The sequence below is a fragment of the Amblyomma americanum genome, chromosome 7, assembly GCF_052857255.1.
Source record: "Amblyomma americanum isolate KBUSLIRL-KWMA chromosome 7, ASM5285725v1, whole genome shotgun sequence".
Taxonomy (NCBI): Eukaryota; Metazoa; Arthropoda; class Arachnida; order Ixodida; family Ixodidae; genus Amblyomma; species Amblyomma americanum.
Genome location: NC_135503.1, coordinates 83,250,133 through 83,271,872, shown reverse-complemented (window position 1 = coordinate 83,271,872; position 21,740 = coordinate 83,250,133).

The window sequence follows — 21,740 nt, the reverse complement described above, 5'->3', positions numbered from 1 at the left end:
CCTCCGCCCAGCCATATCACGCAACGGGGAAGTGCTCGAACGCGACGCCTTGCGAGTTGAGTTCGCAAACCAGAAGAACCAGTCTGGCTGGGCAGCGCCAACGCGTTATAAGCTCCGTTCGCGCAGACTGTGCACGCGGAAGCCAGCGGGTAACCACGCGAAGAGAGAGGGAGGTCAAAACCAGGTACATCGGCAGCTCGCGTGTTTTCGTGCGTGTCGGCATTGCCTGGCAGTTTCTTTCCTTCTTGCATTCCTTCTAGGATTCGGAGGAGGCTTTCAAAGGGCAGCTTACTTGCCAGCAAATCGCACCGCTCTGCGGTGCTGTGTTGTCGATCAGAATGTCACAAGGAGTGCTAACCGCATGACATTTGCCACGTTTGAGTACACTTTTTTAAAGCATTCCCATCCAATGAGCTCGGGCCTTCCTTTCTGAATAAATAAATTCATTCATTCATTCAATCATTCATACAAGACGCGGGTTCGGTCCCGGCCGTGGCGGTCGGATTCCGATGGAGGCGAAATTACAGAGGCCCGTGTACTATGCGATGTCAGTGCAGGTGACAGAACCCCAGGTGGTCGAAATTTCCGGAGCCCTTCAGTACCGCGTCTCTCATAGCCTGAGTCGCTTTAGGACGTTAAACCACCATAAACCAAAGCAACTAGGATTGCTCTCCACGCGGAGAGCAATCCTAAACACCTGTGCATATGTTCTCTTCGTTCTGCTCTAAAGATAAGGGCCTTCACATCGAATGAGATTTTATTTTTCTTATTCTTCCTTTCCCTCTTTTCTTCTTTCTTTCACTTTCTTTTTCTTCCTTCCTTCCTACTTTCCTGTCTTTTTTTCGTCTAAGCAGAACTCGAACGGGAGCCGGTGTACATGACAACCGGCCAGTACCGTACTTCCCTGGAATAGCTTAGAATGGCAAAAGAGGTCAGCGCCAAACACTGTCATTTCATTCACCCTTTCGTACATACTAAGGGCATACTCGAATCTCACAGTTGCAACGATTTCCGTCCCCTGTGACTAGTACAACCATGGCATACTGAACTGTTTGGGGGACACCAATTGTTAGGCAAACGACATTTATCCTGACAGTTACTGGTCCTACCCAGCACCATCACTGCCTTCTGCAACCTCCTCTCGCGCCCGTCAGCTACGCCTACTAGGGTGGGACTCGGGCCATCTCTATGACCGCTGGTTGTCTTTTGTTATTTATTTGTTTGCTCTGACCGCTTGTATTTTGTTCACGGTTAGCATATAGGGGCTAAGTGTATATAATGTAGACTGTACAGATAACTGGCTGCAAATAAATCATAATTGTAGCACGTGAATGCCTATTCAAGCCTTTGAAAGGCGCCAGCTTAGAGCGCTGTTTATAATGCAGGCATTAGTAGCTGCATTTGGAGGTTTTATTGACCAATGTTACTCCTACCGCAACCGGAGCAATATGTAGTAAATGTTGGTCTATATTGGTTCCAGGTGCAGACGTAATTGCTAAGCACGCATGACTTTGCTACAGGAAACCCAGTGAACATAAGGTGATTATCGCGCTGTACAGTGGACTTTTTAGAGCGGTTATTATGGAAGTGCACATAAACACCTGCGCTCACGGTCTAGCAATGAACATGAGCCTGAGCGGGTTTACTATCACCTACGCCATGCTCTAACAGGAAAGTCTAAGAACTTCAGATTCCTGACCGTCTATTCCGCTATCTTCGCTGCTGCTACTATCTTTCTTTGTGTAATATTTGCTGTGCGATGTTTTTGATAACCCACTGTGTTCTTTCTTTTCACTGTTTCTTTTCTTTTTCTCCCAAGACGACCCTGGAGAACATCCATCATCCGCAGCTAACCACGTACACAGAGAACTTCGAGCGTTCGTTCGTTAGGCAAATAATCGATTCGATAACCCAGCAAACAGCCAGAGTGTTGGCTAGCTGCCCAGTGATCTGCCGGAGTTGTTATCGAACGCAACTGCAGCCGCTTCGGGAGCGATGTGGCCGCCCAACCACGCTAACCACGAGATCCGGAACGACGAGCAGCTGAGTCAAAATAACTTCGTCCCCCGCTAGTTGCCTCACACCATCACGTGCGCCACGTGCGGCGAGCATAATATTATCAAAATAACGAGCGCGAAGAGAAAAAAAAGATAAGACAAGTAAGAGGCAAGAAAGGATGTTTTGCCGACTTCGTCGGAAGCCGACTGAACCGTGGAAGACGCGACGTTGTGTATGCGACGATAGCTGGGCTTGAGGTCTGAGCAATTCGACACTTGAGAAATACAGCGCGTACGCCGCGTCTCACAACATCCAGCTGTTCGGCCACGCGTTGTGCACGTGACGTTTGTTTGCGGCCGCTGTAACCGAGGCTGATCGGGCATCCCGGGGGACAGTCTGGGACCCACAGATATATCAGGGAGGCATTTGGAAATGACATAGGTGTCGATTTTTGTCGCATCAAGAAGCACTTATTCCTGCCAGCGTTTATCCATCGAAACCGTCTGGACTGATGGCGGCTATTTAGATAGGAATCATCCAAAAGTTAAGGTCAGCATGGATAGACTATTCATTGACAACGGTTTCTTCACAAGTGATTTTGAATTGCATCGATGTTATATCTCCGGTCTCGAGATTAAAAAAGGAAAAGATTGTCACTTTAAAAGGCAACTGCGGAGATATGTTTAACATTTTGACTTAATAACCACGTCACATTTTTTAGGTCTCCCCTCTCCGGAACAAAAAGAAAGTATCACAGGACGGTTACGACTGTGTAACGAGAGATTCAGTGATATCTGTCAAGGCATTCAGTTTTGCAAGGCGACTGATCCAAACAGAGCCACCCTCAGGCTTATGCGACCCAGCTTGGCCGCGACCTAAGGTGACATCAGACGGCGAGACACAAACAGACGCACGCCATTAATGAAGGCCTTAACAGAGACGGGCGCTAACAGCTGTCGCTGTAAAACGTTCTTGAAAATACCGAGTAGAAGTATTTTAGAACAGGAGAAATCAAGAAACTGAAAATAGGTTTCAGGCCGAACTGTGAAGTCCCCACATGCTAACCTAGGACGCCACGACTGCTGTCCCAAAACTTATCGCGTGCACATTGAGTGGCTAAACTGGCGACTGTAAGCGACAGCTTGGGTCATTGCTTGCCTGAAGTGACGAAAAAAATCGTAATATCTTGTTCTTTTGAAAAGGCAGAGCGAATATCAGTGAGCGTTCCTAACTGTGTCATCCCACACGCAAGCCTGCAGTAGAAATCGCCGCGATTGAGGCCACGAAATGGAAAAATTTAAAGATCATTTGCGCTTCGACAAGATGTCATCCGTGTGTGAAATTGTGCACAAATGACCAAAGAACTGCGGAATACTTACCCTGACTGTGTCAGTAAAGTCCTTGCAAGTACAAAAAAATGAAGCAGTTGGCCTTTAACGGGATGTATCGCTGGTCTAAGTCTCTGCGGTGTGCAGTCCGCGTCAGCATGAAAGTGAACGCTCCGATATCGGCGGACTAAAACTCATAATTTTTTTTTTATTTTTTGGGACGATCCTTTATTTTGTGAAAAAAAATGAGGGACATCTGACGCATCTTAATTAATGCATTAGAGGTCCCAGTTGTTCCCCCTTTGGTGCAGCGAAGCCAAGAACTGGTTCTAACCAGACTTCCCCGCCATTTTTTCTTGCTTCTCTTTCTTCTTTCTTCTGTGGAAAAGTTATGATGGCGTCAACAGGTCACGCTACCGCTCCTTATCAATGATTAATTTAATCGTCACCTGCCCTGGTGGGCCGGTTGTGATGATGTCACAAGGTCACAGGACCTTTCAGTCCGGTGGGCAGGTTTTGATGACGTAACAAGGTTAAGTAAAAAACTTGCTTGGTTCATGCTTGAAGAGGAAAAAAATTACAGGATTGCACTTCAGTCTGCTTAAGAGCGAAAATACGAAAGCCTTTCCCTGTCCTCTCTCTCTCTCTCTCTCTCTCCCTCCATTTTTTCACTACACTGTTATTTTTATTTTTGTTTATTTTTATTTTTGTTTGTGTTTATGTTTCGTTCTTACTTTTTATTTCAATTTTCTGTTTCATTACTTATATGTCTTATTAACTGCTGCTTAATCAACTTTAACATTTTATTTTATTTACCATACAACTTATGGTTGACAGTTCGTCGGGACAACTTCCGCCCACAAACTTCCGTCTACAACTTCCGACCACGCCACTCATGAGCCAACAAAGGCTAACGTCTTAAAATTAGAAAACAAACACAAAGGCACTGGTCCTGTCCTGTGTGTTCTACTTTTGACCTCGTTTTTCGCGCCGTTTTCATTACATCTTCAAGTCACAAGGTCACGTGACCTCTCTCGACCTATCAGCGAATTTCCCGATACACGCCGCTTTTTTTGCAGAATGTGGGCTCTAATGCTGTCGCATCAGGTGTGGCGGTGAAGAAATAATGTACGAAAGAGCCAGCCGTTCTACTCTACGCTGCTGGGTGCTCTTGCAAAAATTAACTGGTCCAGAGAACTTTAACCCAGCAGGTTAGCCCTTAAGCTAGGTGATCGCCTTCATACTGATTCTGACTGCACGCCGGGCTACCACGATGACTAAAGTCGCGGCCGGAAGACAAGTCACTAATCGTCCTTCAGCATGAGCGTGTTGTTCCACTCGGGGAATTTTCCCTTTTTAAGATAATTTCAAGAGAAAACTTTGCAGCAAAAAAGGAATTTTCTCAGACTTCAAAAAATTTTAGAACCTTAATTTTCTAGGTTTTCTTGAAATTTCCGAATTTTGCAAACGGCTGCAAAAAAATGGCCACAAGAGGACATTTTCAGGTGCATTTAAGGAAATTTTCTACTACGGCATGGACTATCACTGAATGCGAGATCTGACCATTGGGAACCCCTGATTCGCAGGCAATGCAAGCACTAGTCAGTAAATAGCTAAATAGCGAAATGGAACGGCGCTGTGCGAACAAATGCTGTCTTGGGGTACATTGCTGACAAAGAGTGTAACGCTGCTTAGAGAAATTCTCAGAACGGGTGCTGCGTGATGCCAGCGCACATTAAAGATCTCCAGGTGGTCGAAGTTATTCTGGAGCCCTCCACTACTGCAGCTCCTTCTTTCTTCTTTCACTCCCACCTTCCTCCCTTCCCTTACGGCGTGGTTCAGGTGTCCACCGAGATACGTGAGACAGTTACCGTATGCGCCATTTTATTTATTCTCCTGTGCGAAATCTGGAGGACCAAATAAAGTTAAACACATCCCTAAACAGTTTTGCTGATTGGAGGCTTGAATGTGGGCTGAAAATGAACATTAGCAAAACTTCACTTATCAGCATTTCCTAAAAAAAAATAACCCTGCGAAATTTTCATACGCTTTAATGGGTACTACCTTGAGACAAGAAAGCGCAGTGAAATATTTGGACGTCCCTCGTAGCCTGAGTCGCTTTGGGACGTTAAACCATCATAAAACAAACCGAAATATTTGGCATTAACATTTGCTGACACATCAAAATGGCATGCATACGTAAACAACACTTGTGCGAAAGCTCGGAGACAATTATAGTTTCTATGCAGAAAACTTGCCGCGGCACCTCCTGATGTAAAGTTATCAGCATACAAAACTATTGTTTGGCCAATACTTGAATACAGCAGCATAGTGCGGAATTCTTACAAAACGTATCTAAAAAAAATAAACTTGAAAGAATTTAGAATTCAGCTCTCCGAACCATATACTCTCGTTATTCACGCCACGACAGTGTAACTGCTCAACGCAGCCAAGCACGCATACCGACCCTCGAAAGCCGCCGACGCATCGCCTCAATGAAATTCCTGTTTCTTCTTTACCATAACAGTATAAACATAGATAGAGATGGATACCTGAAACCATCCTTACAGAGTTCCAGTAGAATAAATCACGGATTGTGCATCAGTCCCATTGCTGCAAAATGTATGACACTTAACCATGCTTTCTTTCCGCTAGCCATTGAAACATGAAATTCGCTTCCGCGTGACATGGTGGATACCACTTCCGTCTAAGTATTCGTCTGACAAAATTGAACTGTTATTCCAGGCATGAAACGTTCCTGTTCCGTTCGCGCTTTTCCCTTGCATTGTATACCGATTGTTATTGTCTCTGAATCACTGTGAATGTTGGCTTTTTAATTCCCTTTAATTTTTGAATTTGAATTGTTGACTTTCTGTGCTTGCATCGGTGTCAACCCACTCATCTACGGGCCTATACTGGCCCACAGTAAGACTAAATAATTACGAAATAAAAATAAAATAAATTTCGTCTCCTGAAAAACCACGAATTAGGTGCACAAAAACCATAATCAGTCAGGATGATTACGTGTTCGAAGCCATGCAACACCAGCGCAACCTGTATTTACTTATCCTAACCAGGCCACAATCAACCTAATAAATAAATTGGCAAGCTACTCTGCGGGACCTTGAACGGGTCTGCATGTCTCGCTGGGAAGGCCGTAGCACTGGATTCTCTGCGTGGCCGATATTTCGGACCGTGATGTCGCGCCAGCCTAACCGGTTCAGGACAGTCAAAAAGGCACTAAAACTTCTTTGCCGCAAAGCTGGGACGTAAACTAGGGCATAAATATGAAAGACGCCAGCACACAGAGCCGTATACTGTTAACGCTCGCCATCGAGGAACGAAAGTGCAGGAGAGGTGATTCGTTCGCTAAAGCCGCTATCGCATGAGAGAGAGAGAGAAACGAGCAGTGAAGTTGATCTCTGGCGCCTTCGCTGCGCATCCTTTGTTTAAGCTCCCCACATATTTTTCTTCAGCCCATCTCATTTGGTTGAGGATGATGTTCTCTAAAAGTGGTTTTCCAGCCTGAATTCCCACCTTAGGGTAATATACTCGTCGGCGCGGCCTGTGGAGCCAGGGTAATATTGCCGAGTAACGAAAATATATCACTAAAACTTTTTAGAAAATCGCAGCGACGGTTGGAGTTCTCAGTCGGGAGCCCCATTGTTCTAGGCTGCTGCCCGGGCTCTTGAGATTAGTCTTTTTTCTTACTCGTTTTGTCCGAGCTGGTCAGAGCTGCCTCGCACCCCTCCTTAATATTTACAGCTTCCTTTGGTTGGCAGGCCAATACCATACTGCCCGGCTTCTCCCCGCAGAATTCGCATTGCGAATCAAATGACTCCCAATCTATTGCGTGTAGTTTTCGCGGGTTTTTGAAACTGTCGATCTCTTGCTTGAGGAGGAGTTGTTCCTGCCCTTTGTCTAGTGTCTTAGCCGGCGCAGAGTAGACGCGACGGGCAAGGCTGAAATGCTAAAGTAGGTCGGAGTAAGTTAGTAGTGGGGTAGGAGGTTCCACGACATTCCAATTGGGTGCTCTCCGGAGAAATCTTAATATTGCCGAGTCGTTGCTGTCCAGCTCGGGAACAGAAACTCTTTTCTAAATCAACTGGCTCATTTTGACGGTCGTGATTTCGATGAACTACGCGGGCGTGCTACCGTGTCACTAACGACAGAGGTGTCTTATAGTTGACTGTGCAGCCCTTGAGACTGCCGACCAAAAATAAACCAGACACTCTGCCTCTCCATGGAGCCACCGAGGACGTCATAATGTTTGCTTTTAGGTATGAATTTCTTTTTTCCGGCTTTTTTATGGTGCTATACTGCGGTTATCTATGGTCGCGTTAAAGGTAAACAGAACCCTTTTACTGTTGGTGGACGACTTAGTCACAGCGCGCCTGCTAAACTTAACCATCTACAGGTGCTTTAAGGCGACATTTATGTGACAACCTTCTATTCTCCGGAATTTACAGTGGTGTGGATACTTTCAGTATAGACCAGGGAAGTTACTTCTCGTTCACTTCTGGCGCGACCCGCACATCAATCGTGAGGAGTGAAAATGCACGGTTGAATGTACTCGAAAAACGGCTGTTTGTTTCGCCTCAAAATGGGCGTCTCACCTTGGCATGAAACGTGGCTGTAATCCGAAGGAGCGTTTAAATGAAGCAGCGGCGTGCCTGCTTTGCTTGCTGTTTCTGTAAAAGGCCAAACAATTGATCTGGAATATTGCCGATATTCTTTGTTGTCAGAACCGCCAAAGCGCTTCGGGCCAGAGCGGTTATTTATCGTCTGGCGAGAGTAATAATATTGCCCGTCAAGCAGCAAGGTTTTTTGTCGCGACTACGGAATCAGCCACGGTGACTTGATTCGGCACACCTAGACAAGTACGTGGAATTCTCATTTCGTTAAGGGGAAAAGAAATTAAACGAGACCTGGAACGATGCAATACACGTACATTCAGTTATCTTATTTATTTCAGCCAGTAATAAAACAAGTAGCACAAGAAGGTGCATGGGCAGGCGCTGACTGAACGACGGCTCCGCGTAGAGGTGTCCGCGTACGATTCCGACCCATGGACTTGACTACATATACGCGCAGCTCAAGAGGGTGGCGATTGAGAACCAGCGTTACGGACGAGCTGTAACGAAGGGCGACACACCCTTCAAATACACTTGCACTCGGATGCCAGTACTTCGTTATCTATGGGCTTATCTACGAGTATATTCCTCACTGCTGCCTACGGGCTGGTATACACCACGATAAGCCTTCCTGCCCAAAGTCCTGCGCAGGGCTTCTGCCTTTATTGCAGAGCCTTAAGCAGGAGTGGGTTTTAAGATACACTTTGTCCAAAAGAAAACCTCCTTGTAGTATACGCTATTCAGTGCACAATACAGAAGAAATGAACAAGAAAAAGAAACAACATTATACAATATTATACGACACCTCGAGTCAAAATGAGCACTGAGGAGAAAAAAAAAATGTTGAATGCCACAAAATTATTATGAATTTTTAAGCAAAGCCGTAAACGACTCCACAGTATAAGTCTCTACAATATTTGCTTTCAGGACATTCCATTCCCGCATAGTACGGGGGAAAAAGAATTCTTATATGTTTCACTGCGACATGAGTACTCCTTCACTTTTAAAAATGGTAGGATCGTGTTGAACGACCCGGGTCGAGCTCAATGTACTTCCTGCTCTTAATTCATAACTTGTTGAGAGCAATCATCAACATGTACTTGAGTCTCTCGCGGTATCTCCTGAGCTGCAAATACTCCAAATATACTTTGTCAGGTAGCATGGTAGAGGACGTCTGCCGGCTGTATGATTTATAAACAAATCGCACTGAATTTTTTTGAATATTTTCGAGTTTTTAATATTTTCTGTAGTATAAGGGTCTCATACAACAAAGGCGTATTCTAAAACAGGTCGTTTAAAGGTTTTGTATGCTAGCAACTTAATTTCCTGCGTGGAGTACCGCGGAGAGACCTCCTTAGATAGCCAAGTTTTTCCATACCTTTTTTTTTAATATTAGGAATGTGTTTGGTCCACCGTCTTTCAAATCGTCTTTCAAACATTCCAGTTAGCGCCAAAACGTTACAACAATGTCACTTTTTGTTTTGGTCAAACGTTACTGCATTGTTCTTAATATCATTTTTTTTACCGTTTCAGGAACGTTGCAGGTAAACGTCGGAATTAACTTTCCAACCTTCATTAAATATTTTAACGGCATAACGAATGCATGAAACTCAAACACTCATCTTCGAACAAATACTAAAGCCTTAAGCTTAAACAGCCAACAACATTGTTTGTAATATTGGGGAACAGGTAATAAGGTGTTTTCTTACAATATAAGGCTGTGTATGTGATCTATGGCAGGCACAATCTAAGCGAATTAGTTGCACAGGGCTGCTATAGTTGAAGAACACCATTGCTGTACCATCAGTAAGAAAAGTTCTAGGACACAGTGCTTGAGATATATTTGTAGTGTTTTGACAGTTACGATTTAGACACTGTAGAATCATATAGATTGCACCATTAGAATAATGTTAGCTTGAACGTGAAACTAAAGTTTGCGATACAATCTATAATGTTATTTGTTATTTTTTAGCATCAAAATAATGTTCCAGTGAAGCCTGTTGCATTACTAGAACTTGCACAACAATTTTTAACATTATTCTAATATATGGTGCCACCTGGAATAACTATATCCAAAAATATACTTCCCCAAAACTTGGAAGCACTCGAAGAAATTCCTGATGGAGCAGGGTGACTTGCGGCAGTGAGACACACATAACGCAGCCTCTAATGCATGCAGTGATTTCACCGCACGTGGCGCCTGCACTATCTTGACAATAGCTTCACGGAACAAGGTAGTCGTTTATAAATATAAAGGAAGCTTCAACATGAAAGGGAACAATGGGACTGCACACAAGAGCTAAATCTGTTCTTATTTCTATTCTGAAGCTAAAACTGCCCCAACGAAAAGTGTGCCTTCCTGTCATACTGATAGTGTAATGATAGGTCGAGTGCAATAACGTGTTCCATTGCACATTGTAGCTACCTGTGTACGATTCAGATAGTGTAACCAATACAAGGTTTGCTTAATGCTTAATATATTCTCTACACGACGTACCACGCGTATGCCAAGTTCCTACAGTTTCATCTTCATTCGCTAAAATAACTCGGTCTTTATTTTGTATAAATGGTGTTAGGTACAACATTTTCTAACACAATACTCTCTATATAGTACAACTTCTACCTTGGTCATGATGTTCCTAACCGTACTTGTAGCTTTTATAGTAACAAAGCTTTTAAAAGTCATGAAACATTTGCCATCTAAATTTCAAACAATAAAGCCATGAATTACTGTGTGATATATAATGGTTCATCGCGTAAGGACAAAATTTTACTTGCAACTTGCATAAAATCTGACAACACTTTTTTTCTCTTTTTCTTCAGGAAACCATACGGACAAGCCCCACGAAGAATTTAATTGATAGGCACAAATTAACGCTTCAATGACCAAATTGCGAGACACTAAATATCTTGATATTTATGTTATGTAAACTAATATAGAGCAATTTGAAAGCCAATATCAAAGTTTTGTTGCTGCGGGTAAAATTTCAGAAACCGATATGTCGCCGATTAGCAAGAATTAGAATTTGGTCCATTTCGTGTGGCTAGTTCGAGAAATGGGAAATGTCAAATTGAAGGCCTCGAACAAACTCCAAGGTCCACAAGCAGTACCTAGTTTTTCTGCGCTGCATGTGTCTCCCTAATCTCACCGCGACATGCGTAAGAAAATGAGAGACGATGAATTTTCTAGACACTGGCATGAAGTCGTGCATTCGCACCCTCTCTTAATTCTCCACAGAGCTTGCTCACAGTGACGCCAAACATTTTGCACGGGAGGCGCTGGCTTGTGAGAACATGTTGACACCGATGTTTGTATCTCAGCATAAGGTAGTGATGAGTACATGGCGTGGAAACGAAACGCCACGAATTCGCGACAATGGGCAGTAAAGGGTTAAATCAGCCTCGTGATTCGATATCAGACCATAAAACAAATACTTCCTAGAAAATTCAAGAAGGTGGGACAAAGCGTGTTTTTCACTGTCTAGTTTAAACGCCTTTAACTGCACGAAGCGGTGCACACGCTCTACTTATTCATGCGGAAAAGTTTACAAAAAAAAGCCGTGTTACTAATGCACCTTCTCGTGGCCTGGTTTCCAGCCTCACTATGAGTGTCGTGGTGTATTTAATAATAATAATAATAATAATAATAATAATAATAATAATAATAATAATAATAATAATAATAATAATAATAATAATAATAATAATATTAATAATAATAATAATAATAATAATAATAATAATAATAATAATTGGTTTTGGTGAAAGGAAATGGCGCAGTACATGTCTCATATATCGTTGGACACCTGAACCACGCCGTAAGGGAAGGGATAAAGGAGGAAGTGAACGAAGAAAGGACGAAAGAGGTGCCGTAGTAGAGGGCTCTGGAATAATTTCGACCACCTGGGGACCTTTAACTTGCACTGACATCGCACAGCACACGGGTGCCTTAGCGTTTTTCCTCCATAAAAACGCAGCCGCCGCGGTCGGGTTCGAACCCGGGAACTCCTGATCAGTAGCCGAGCGCCCTAACCACTGAGCCGCTGTGTTCAATTAAACGAAGCGTAAAATATGTTCTTTAAAAAGAAACATCAAATGAAACTCTGACGCTGTTTCCACACTTTCCATTTAAGAACCAGCAGCCATGGTGGCTATGTACAGCGTATTCAGATTCATATTTCTATCATAAGCATGTGAAATCATCTACAGCAAAATTAGATTCACATGTCGTGATGAGACGTATTGTGAGCAACGAAACATCATTTCACTGCAATGTAAAAGACGGGTGTGCTCGAAGCGTGCTCAATCGAACTTTCTTTGCTTTTCCTCTGGGCTTTGGTTGCTCGCTTGACCACTACAGCCATCTCACGGCTGTTTCAAGCAGCACAGTCTTCGACGCTCCGATGCTCGCCTTGTGCGATGCTCTCGACCAGAGGAGGGAGGGACGAACTGGACGAAAAACCATAATAATTTGCTCTTGACACTCGATGCTATCCGAGTCTTATCGAGTGGCCTGCATCGATGCTCCAGGTATCGTCGATAACAATGCATCAAATAGGTTGAGTAAGACCGAGAAAATGTTTTGGTTAGCAAGACACAGGAAGAATATATATCTCGAAGTCATTCCTATTTCCAAGTGCACTGCTCTATTGTTCAACTTTTTGAAAGTTGCTGTTGGTTGTCTCAGAACCAACACTGAATGCAGCTTCTATAGCTGAGCGTGCTCATACATGTGGTAAGGAGAAATATTATTTGGTTGCTTGCGGGTATGCCTGTATTTATTGTGAAGTTATGATTATTATTTCTGCAGAATAATGACTACGATGGAGACAACAGCACTGCGCCGCGTGGAACATCCATGATGGCCATTCGAAAACACTTGTTTAAGATATTTAGACGTACTCGTGAGTCGCGTACGTAAAAAAAAATTATGACGGAGAAGTCATACGGTCACGCGGAAACTACCGGCAGGCTTTAGACAAAAGAAGAAAAGAAGCACATGCATCAACCTCACGCTTGATATCATCTAGAGCCTCGACCCCTGCATCACCATGAAAAAAGGTCGATTCGCTCGTACCGAACTTAGACCAAAGGTATTTGTCCGCTGTCCCGTATATCCTCACTCTCGGCTGTGTTTTCTTGCCTTCATCTTATAATCTGGAAATTCACGAACTAGGCGAAAAAAGGCATCGAGTGCTGTAAGCCTAAATGTTATTCGGCTGTGCCTTATTTACAAGCGAGAATAAAATACAACACAATAATATAAATGTGGTTTTCTTCGTTACATATAGGCACGCACTGATAGCGTCGAATTCTGATCACTTTGGCTTATTTTTTCGTAGGCGACTCGCAGAACATTTCAGACTTAAACTGAGTTTTGCTTTTCCTTTCTTTGAAAAAGAAAAAAAGTAATTTTGATTCTGCCGCGTTGCTGCTCTCCTGCAGTTCCTCATGGTCGCAGTTCCCTTCAGAAAGACACTGAGGCCGGGTTCATACGTATTTTCTTAATAGAGACAGATTTTCTACTAACGATGGGCTTGGATACACTGGCAACGGTAAAGCTACTATAGAATTACGTGCATACATACGAACAGTTTTTGGAAGGCGGTCCCTCCTTTTCTCTTGCCTTAGTTGCAGGGTCATATCCCCCGCAACTACTTGAAGCCCCCCCCCCACCCCTCTCCCCCCCCCCCCCCCCTGCACTGGCGACTCTAGCGAAAATGGTATATCCTAATTTGGCCTAATTACCCAAATCGACTGAATTTCTGTTATGTTGGCCTTTACGCGTACAGTACTTCTCCTCTTGGCTCCTCTGGGTGCTTCAAGCAATCTGGTGCGCAACCACACATAAAACTAATCTGCTGCCCATGCTTTGACTCTTTTCCGGCTTGCCTTGCACGTATATTTTCAAATTTAGGTAATTTAGACCTGAAAGAGATTAACCTGAGACAATCGTGAAGTCAAAAAAGGAAATAATGCCACCTTGCTATTCACTCGGTTGGCGGACGTCTCGACGTTTATTGCAGACGAGGACGCCTCGAGAATTCGTGCAGTGGCGATCATACCTACCTGAGTGTTCGTTACAGCATCTTTTCGTGAACCTAACTGGACCTACGTACCCGTCATACCGAGAATAGCACGGCGCGGCGCATATATCTGCGCCGAGGAGACGTGACGTCGTTAGTGCCTGCTGCATCTCACGTGGGTGTTCTTCATACTAAATTCACAAAGAACGCGCGAAGGGCCCAGTCAGCTAAGATAGTGAAGTGTCCAACCAATACGCCTAAATGGCCTGCACGTTTTATAGTTTATGAAAACAAAACATGGACAAGAAGAAATAGTGCAGCAGCGTGGCTTTTTGGGCTTGTTGGTTCATAATCGATAAGTACACTGTAGCGCAGCAGAAGACGAGGACACAGAACGTAGACGAACGACGCAGTGCAACAAGAAAAAAAGAAGCGTAGAAAAGTTTTTTTATGTCTTTATCATGCGTTTTAACGCGAGAGCGTTAGTACCCTCGTGTCGGAAAAAATTGTACGCCGTCGGCATCGGCGACCGTTTGAAGTCTCGCGGCCGGAACCTCGGCTACTTGGTGATCCATCTAGGTCACGTGACCTTGTGGCGACATCACAAGCTTCCCATCGGATTGTGAGCAAATTGACCACCGTGGCAGGTGGCAGTTAAGTTAATGATTGGTCGCGAGAGGTTGCGACCTGGGTCGCGCAGCCTGACCGGTGGCAGCCGCCATCGCAGGGCAGTGGAGCATCGCTTAACCCCTGCATCACTGAGCCAGGAGAGGCATGCGGACTCCCAGCGATCTGTGCATGTGAAGTCGAGATTTGCCAGTTCCACATATATGGGAACGAACCCATAACGTTACCGCGTTTTTTTTTTTTTGCTTTTGAATACCTAAATTTGAATTCACATCATAATTCATTCTAATGTTACCCATTCAGCCATTTGTAGGGGGAAACCTATTTCTGGCATGAATTGTAAGAAAAAGCTTTCTACGACAAAAGGCTGGAGGATCAAGAATTACTTGTCAAATCAAGGCACCGGGCTTTCTACAATAAGGAGCATCCAGTCCTCATTTCAGAATCAAAGTAGCTTCAGAGATTAACTGCTTTTCCGACCATTCTTTAAGCCAAACTTTCATTTGTGTTCTCAGAAGACAGGATACAGAAAAAAGCGGCAGTGGCAGCAGCCGCTGCACATTCGCGCTCACTGTAGTCGGTATAGTCTGCATACCCTGCTCATGTGTGCGCAAGGGATCGGCAGTGTTGAAAGAATGCCGCCGTACGTTTACTGTCGCAAATTCTGCACCCGGATAGTGAACGAGGTGGCTTACCTTCTTTATCATCATCATCATCGCTCTGAGGGTTCTTGAGCAATCATTTTCAAACCAAGCGAGCGCAATGCGCCAGAGGCATTTGAAGCGGGGAGTGCAAAATCGACAACTTTATTTCTCTTTCCTTGGCTTCATGGCATCGTCGCCACTGCAACCGCAAGCCCGAAGTCCGGAATTGCAAGCATTTTGTGCGTGTGAAATCGAATGTCGTGATCGAGTAATGCCTTTTCTACTACGAGCCAAAATATGCGGGTGATTTTTTGTGTGCATTCGCCCTCTGTTAAGAGGCCTCTAGGCATGCGAAAGCCTGACGTGCAGAGCCTACGTATGAGTACGTATGCCAGAGCTGGAGTGCTTACCAGAGGTCGATGATTAGCTAGCTTCGCACATTGGGCCGTGTGCAAACACATTGTGTGTTACGAAGAAACTAACAGCCAACTATAACGGAAATGTCAAGCAACAAATTTTCTTATCTCGTGCGCACAACAGAGCTGTGGAGAGGGCCTTCCAACCTCCTCGAAGAGGGAGGGCAGAGGAACGGGCGGGAGCGTCAAAAACAGCAGGAAAAATTCCACAAGTGCTCCGATAGCGAAGATAATCCTCTGCTGTGCACACACAAGAGGGCGTTATCAGGGACCGTATATACAAGAGGGAGAGCGTTGACGCGAGAAGCGCCTAAGAGGCCCGCTCTTCAGCTGCAGGCCGGGAGACACACGCCTGAATAGAAAGAAGCCTTTGGGGATGTCTGAGCCATCGCGAACAAGGCGAGAATATCAATGATGCCGTCTCTTACTCCCGGACAGCGTCCACTTGCAAGGCGGTCTCGAGCATCGATTCGATTAGATGTTGGCCACTTTCCAGGGGCTCGTTTTCCTCAACAACGAGTGTCGAGGCAGGTACTATGTCTGCAGTGGCGCCGCACAGGTCTCGCAATCGGAATGTTACTGGAATGGAATTGGTTTTTTGGGGAAAGGAAATGGCGCAGTATCTGTCTCATATATCGTTGGACACCTGAACCGCGCCGTAAGGGAAGGGGTAAAGGAGGGAACTCTGGAATAAATTTCGCAATTATTTGCCTTAAAGAACAAAGGTTTCGCACATGCTATTTATTGGAGCTGAGGCTAAACGCTGCGAAAACCGCATCCGTAAAAAATCCAGCTGCTGGAAGATTGCCGGGGTATATAACTTTGCAATGGTGAGTGATTACATTCGTTACTTGTAAATTTACGAAGCCATTTCTGCAAATTTTGTGCACTTTGCGCTGAAACGCTGTAAAACAGAATCGGACTGCAAGAATTTTTCTCCGCACATACTCTTTTAAGCTAAAAATGAGATATAATTGAGGAAACAAGGGTAGGGAAATGAGGGGCTCGTTGTGACATACAGACGAACGAAGTCAACATTCATTCAGACCAAGAAAATTCATAAAAAAATCTTTTCATTTTGATTTATTTTTGCCATTTTGAAGAGCGCTGCCACTAAAACTTTCCACTTCGAAGAACAGAACGCTTAAAAAAATTAAAACATTCCCCTATGTTTTCCTTGGTTTCCATGAATGTTGGCTTCATTCATATGTTGAAAGTCACCAATAATCATTCTGTACATGCCAGGAATTTTTTTCGGATGGGGACCGATGTAATATCTCTAACCGAAAGTGGGGGTTACGTGACTAAACAGACACTGCCAATAGAACTGAGGGAAGGGGGGGACTCGATTCGGGGGAGGCGGAGCACCTTTGCCCCCCCCCCCCCACCCCCCATTCCTCCTCTCCTTGAGTACGTGCTTGATTATGTACGCAAATAAACGTTATTATGGAAGTAAGAGTAAGATCTCTTCTCTCGAGATTTACTAGCTCGAAGTATTTTCATAACCAAAAAAAATCACTTTTTTAATTGCGGTAAAAGAAACGAAATCTTATTGTAATGTAACCCGCACTTCTATGTGCATTCACAATTAGCTTTGGGATAATGCCGCATGCGGTAGAGCGTACGCAGTATTCAAGCATGCCTTCGCTGCTAGCTATAATTAAAGCAGATTCTCATTCTAACGGTCAAACTTCAAGGAGACGAGGACGACACGAAAGACACGTAGTGCAGTACGAGAGCTCCCATAACTATTCTACTTACATCCCGACGGGATATCACCCAAGACCATGCCTGCATACTGAGGTGCGAACGGGACCACTTCCTGTTAACGAGCCCACTCACAATAATACACTGCTTTACCAGACCTTCCTACTATCCTCATCGCTGGGCTTCCCTGCATTCACGTACGCTACTCAAGAATACCCCAAAGCCCAAGAATCCTGGGCCAATCAAGCTCTCAGTACACCAAACCCTCCAGCTCACCTCCCTCAATGGCTGGCCCGATTGGCAGACCCAGACCTCACATTCACCTCCTTCAGGCTGTTGTCTTGTGCACGACCTGGTACACAACCACAGCACCCCCAGTGGAGGGAGCTTAACTTAAAAGTATTCTCTCTCTCTCTCTCAACGACCAGGTGTCTCTGCAGCGGCTGTGAGGCTGTACTTGCTCATGAATAGAAGGACGTCTGTTAGCAATGATCAAGTGCTCAATATAATGACTACTCTAGAGACCTTTTTTTTCTAAGTTTAATATGCACACAGAAGAAAACCAGGCGCCAATCGACTACGGTGCGTTCCTTCAGCGCTTCATTGGTCGTCTTTCATGTTTTACGCCTCTCGTTTCTTATGATTTTGATCTTTCAAAGGCTCCAGTTGCTTGACGATTGCGTGTTACTGTTGGAAATGAAACGTACAACGTGGAGAGAGAAAATGGGAATGTATTTTGTAATTAAGTTAAAATTTAAAATGGGCATTATGTACAAGAAACAGCCGAAGGCGGAGGCTGAAAAGAGGTGTTTTGTAAAAAGCGAGAAGAAAAATAAAATGACCCCCAGTCGCAAGCTGGATAGGACAATTAGTACCTTAGGATAAGTTCACAGTATACCTATGTACTACATCATAAGTGCCAAAAACTAGTTGGTAACTTCTGACACAGCGAAGTCGCATGAAAAATGATTGTGAGCATGACTATTTTAAATGCACAAAGCAATAAAGGTCAGTACGACCAATCATTGACATTTTAAAATGATGAACTGCAACCTGAAATCTAAGCACCGTACGAAGTACGATAATAGGAAGCCGGAAAATAAAATTAAAAAATGAAATATTTCAACGCTTTTTAAATAGGCCAGATTTCGGTTGTTTAAATATTTTAAAATCATAAACGGTTCATTATTTTAATATGACGTCATTGTTTTCTTGAAGACAAGTATTGCGTTTTGCTTACTGCTCAATTACCAGCCAGCCTGAAGTAAAGAAGTAATGGAGGTAGTTAACCTCCAGGACGAAAGTCCGATAACTATTTATAGGGGACAATGATCGTTAATAGCCGAAAAACAAGGCAAAAAGTTCAAAACAATACCAGCGCCGGAAAACTCACCTATAGACAGCGTATGCACCGACATGACAGGCAAAATCATGATATTGTAGAGCACACTTGAGATTCTCTCGCGGGAGTAATTTCTGGCTGATAGTATTCGGCTATCAAGACGCCATAGCCCGAACACACCACGGGACTGGGAAATGTTAACCGATCGTAGCCTACTCTACGGATATCTTCACGCGGCGGCAAGCCGATAATGAGACATGTTGACAAAAGGCGATGATGATGTCTTCAGGCTCAATGGCACATACCCACGGCGGGGGATTTAATGGCTGCTGGCCTCGCGCGCGTTCCGCCCCACACTACTTCCCACTTCGTAGCCTTCTAGCACGTGACACGAGCAGGGAACACTGAGCTAGAAGAACGGCACTGCTGATCAAACGCAGGACATGACGATGGGCGTGACAGAATGGTTGGGCAGAGAAGAGAAGGAGATGAAGGACATGCCGCCACGATGAAAGAGATGAGTGGATGAGCAGATGACTGGTCCGCGAAGACTGCAGAGCCACCGATCGGCAGAAGAAAACGGCCGAGGTCCTTGAATGTACTCAACGACAGGGGCGAGGGTTTCAGGCCAGGTCTCAGATCAGTGTGGCCGGAGTAGTCGTGTAGTCGTGTCTTCTGGTCAGGGCTGTGGACGGGACGACGGAGAGCGGCGAGGTCGGCTTGCTTCGGGCAAGCTGGGGCACGGAGGAAGACTATAAGGAGTGGAAACTCTGCCGTCTGCGGCGACCAGAAAAGGTCACAAGCCCGCGGCGCCACTATCCTGCTGGTGGCGCCTGGCGGCCTGGAAAGGAACTACTGAAGTACAACGTGATGGCGTGCCCGCTGAAGCAAACACCCGTGACGTAGGCTTTGAGCGCGCGCCGCCGGAGAGCGAGCCGTAGCCGACTGTCCGTGCGCTGCATTTTTTTCTCCTGCTGCTTCTATAAGGTGCTGCACGGCGCCGCCACTGCATGCGACCCCGTCGGCGCTAACAATTGTGACTTTAGAGAGTTTTAGTTTCACGTACGTAGAGGCTTCACGTACGTAGAGCTCTTACGGGTGACCAGTGCGCATGCGCAGAACGCAAAGAGTATGCGCGAGTCTCACGTACGTAAGTGAGATTCGGATTTTGCGTTGCGGTCTTTGCGCTGCTTGCGTACGTAGCGTTGACAAACATGGCGGCGCCCTGCCCGCCGCTTCACAGCGATAACAGCTTCGTCGCTAATCCCTCGACGCGATATCGAGTTCTAAACTGTTGTATTCGCCTTCAATTTGCCCATTCTTACCCTCGCATAAGGTTTCAAGCGGCAAAGAGCTTTTGTTTTTCAGACAGAAGGGCGATTTTTCAGCTGTTAAGCCTGACGAACCAGCGCTCTGACGCAGTTCGACTGGCTTGGCTTTGACTCCTCTTGTCTTAGAGTGGCTACAGCAGTGTCTTCATCTGTCAGTAGAAGAACACGCGGCGTATGTCGCGTACGCGCAACTAAAAGGGTTTGAAACTACATGCGCGTATGCTACGTAGACTTCTCACGTTTCCGTACGTTAACTCTGTACGTCCGTGAAACCTAGACTCTCTTATCTGGTCGCCTGCGCTCGCTCGCGCTGAGTTTCACCTTTGTATAGTCTTGCTCCGTGAGATGGGGCAATGCTAATCACGAGCAGTCCACTGAAGATCGCGGCGGAGAAGAGGCTCCGAATATCCGAGACGAGAATGATGAGTACCGCCAGCACCTCCACTCAGGGTTACGTGGCGACAAGACAACGAATGACAGAAGGCGATGGCATTATTGTGTGGCGGCTGGCCTCGTGTAAGCCGTTTTTGTGGTCCTTGCTTCCCCTGAAGAAATGTGGCATGCCCACGGTGGCGGATTGGCCAGAGTTAAGTGGAGATCAAAGCAGGAGAAAAATTCACCCAGTCCTAGCTCAAACGGTTCATACATAATGACATGAATCCGGGAAACCGAATAATGATTGCTCCGTCCCGTGCTACTGCCTATATTTCGTCGTCTATACTTCTATACTTCGTCGAAGAATAAGTCCGTGACAATATTCTTCCCACTGCTACTGCGTGGCTAGTATGGCATTGCCTTTATGTGCGCGTATGTGAATGCGTACGTGCGTGTGTTGGTGCGCAAATGCCCGTATGTGCGACAATAAAGTTGTTCTTGCATGACAACGACTTCATTTTTGCACATTACTGTCTCTAGCCTGGTTCTTTGCGCGCAACATGGAAAAGAATGTACGCCGGCCAAAATCACCGAAAAGTTGAAGAAGCCCCGCAAGGAAAATACCGAAAGAAGTATCTGAGGCGACAACGCTGAGAAGATTAGAAAGGGCGCATGGTTTATCGGCTTCCCCAGCAGCGGGCGGGAAATTTACAGCCTGGGAAAAACGATCACTTCGAAGCGGAAGCAGAGCAAAAAGCAGCGGAGAACAGGTACGCAACCAGCATAGGGACACTTTAGTGGTACTGATGACGGCCACACTCGTGAACATGAACGAAACTGCGAAATGCAAAAACAAAAAACGCAAGATTTCTATATTCTCAGCCGGTGGAGCATCCCACTAGATGTGCAAAGTTCTCGTGTTCCTTTCTGTCCAGTGACGTTTTTCGTGCCCTCATTGGAAACTGGTCGGTTCGGAAATTGCTTTTTCAGCAGCTTTTTTTACCTTTACTTACCTGCCCTTAATGCCAATCAGCTGCTTTAGCTAACTAAATGCTAAGGCATTCCAACAGTTCGTTCAGTAGACAAACTCAGCAGGAGCGTAACACAAATGCCAGAAATTTGAGGAGTGCATTTGTTTGATGGGCTGTCGATGATTCGATCTTAACATGTAGTACCAAAGAAAACTTAATGACAAAGGCAAAATTTTTTGGACTGCACTATGTTTGAAATAAGATGTAGGCCTAAAGTGCAGATGCTCTTGGATATGTACAGGACTGTAACAGTTTCACAAATCTAAGCAAACATTTCCAAG